General features: G+C 61.8%; 1 long non-coding RNA gene across 1 annotated transcript; it reads left to right on the forward strand.

Annotated features, from left to right (window-relative positions):
* The first annotated feature begins 697 nt into the window (after positions 1 to 697).
* LOC106900505 lies at positions 698 to 1,889 on the forward strand. Its single transcript, XR_001414173.1, has 3 exons — positions 698 to 816; positions 1,102 to 1,227; positions 1,762 to 1,889. It is a non-coding gene; the product is annotated as an uncharacterized LOC106900505 (long non-coding RNA).
* The last annotated feature ends 152 nt before the right edge of the window (positions 1,890 to 2,041 follow it).

A 2,041-nucleotide genomic window follows, 5' to 3' on the forward strand; every position in this document is an offset into this window, starting at 1 on the left:
TGGGTTGTAATGAAACACTTTATTCTGGCCAGGGGCTATAGAAAATGTCCAAATCCTTTCTAGGCTGCTGACAGTGGAGGTCTGTGGTCACTCAGCTGTGATTGCCATGAGTGGAGGAGCCTGGCGTGACTCCATGCCCCTAGATCTGTGCAGGGCAAAGCGCTGCCACCTGAGGCAAGGGGTACCACTGTGACTCAGAGCTGAAGGAAGGCTCTCCAGGAGCTGAGACTAATCCTGCCTGCTGCTGCATTTCCATCCTCTCCAGGAGGTCCGGCAGCTGTCTGCAGGGTGGGAGCAGCCCAAGAACCGGTTGCGAGAGCGGCTGCAGCAAGCAAAGGCAGAAGCGGCAGCCTGGGAAGCCTGGTCTGCAGGGCAGGACCGAGAGCCACCTCAGGTACGGGCAGCGAGTGACACCCCTGAGAGCAGCAGCCACCCGGGGGGTGGGAGCAGGACTGACCCCTGCTGCAGGCCAGGGCTTTGCCCGCTCATCCCCGTGCGGGAGAGATCGGTAGCAGGACATGAGGGGTGAAAGCAGCCGTCGGCCGTGATGACAGGCACACGGTGCTGAGTCTCCTGCGCCCAGGTCCTGCTGTGGGCTCCTTTCATGGGAGCTCCTCTGGGAAATGGCACCTCTGTTTGCCCTTTGCTGAGAGCGTCTCCTCCTTGGCAGGCCCTCAGCACTGAAGACACTCGGATTCCCCACCCTCCAGCCCAGCCCAGGAGAAGGGAGGTCAGCTGCAGGTGGAGGAAGGCTGAAAATCTTCTCCCAGCAGAGGAGAGGGCAGTAGCAGCCCAGCTGGAGAGACTGCGACTAGAGTAAGTGTGCACTGGCTCTGGCCCCAGCCTGGAGCGGTCCAGCAGCCATGACCACGCAGAGATGGCCAGGTTCCCCATCCCTGAGTCTTGGGGTGCCACAGGACAGCCTCTGGTGTCCCCTGCCTGGGGCATGACCAGGGTTACCCACACAGCCAAGGCCTAAAACTCACCCGCAGGGTGAAAGGCGGGGCACGTGGGGGATAGGGTGGGCACAGGGGCTGGAGCGGGGAGAGGCAGAGGGGTCTCCGGCAGAGGCTGAAGGATGACCTTTCCTCATTGTTGCAGCCACCTTTCCCCACGAGCTGCCCAGGTCCTCAGAAAGCTGGAGCCGCACCAGAGACAGAGGAGCATCTACCAGCACGTCGCTGAGGAGCGGAGGCGGCGTCGAGAGCAGCAGAGGCAGCTCCCCTGGTAAGCGTCTCCAAAAAGGGATGGTGCCGCCCCTGGCTGCAGGGTCCCTGCCTCCACTGAGGGCAGTCCCGGGGCAAAGAGGACATTTGTCTGACAGCCCTCGTGAGACAGAAGCAGGTTTTGGAGGCTGGCTTTGGGCTGGACCTCCCTGACACCCAGGGGGGCTGCCTCGGCACCCAGAACAGGCTTTCCATGGGGGATGTAAAAGTCCTGGCTGAAGGCAGAGGGGTCCCTCTGATGGAGGGCGCTCTCCTTTCCAAACCAGAGAGCGTGGCCTTCCCTTGCAGAGTCCTGCCCCAAGACACCTTGCCCCCGGGGGAAACACCCAAGGTCTCAGCCCCACCAGACTGAGCCCCAGGCTGACCAGCTGCACCTGGGACCTTCTCATGGGCCTGGGCATCAGGGGTCTCTCCCCCTTCACAGACACCTCACAGCAAGCAGATCCCAACACAGGTGGCCTGAGCTACGCCTGCAGGAATTCTCTACCTATGGACTCTGTCCATACATCAGACCCTTCTCTTTCTTCCTCCCCAGCACCAGATGCTGGAACCGCAGCAGAGGAGGTGGTGCCGGGAGCGGCGGCTGTGGCAGTGGCTGTTAGCCAACGGCGGGGAGGCCTCTCACCTGCAGACATGCGCCTGTAAATACAAAATAAAGAGCTCTGGGGCTGTTCCCAGTTGGACTGACTGGCCCGTGCCTGGCGATGGATGGCTCTGAAGGGATTAGACACACCCCAGGTGTGATCCCAGAATGGCTCGGAGGGGCAGGAGGGAACCAAGTCCACAGCCCCACAGCGCCAACACCTGCAGCCCCA

Source organism: Calidris pugnax, unplaced genomic scaffold (genome assembly GCF_001431845.1).
Source record: "Calidris pugnax isolate Ruff unplaced genomic scaffold, ASM143184v1 scaffold2307, whole genome shotgun sequence".
Classification (NCBI taxonomy): Eukaryota; Metazoa; Chordata; class Aves; order Charadriiformes; family Scolopacidae; genus Calidris; species Calidris pugnax.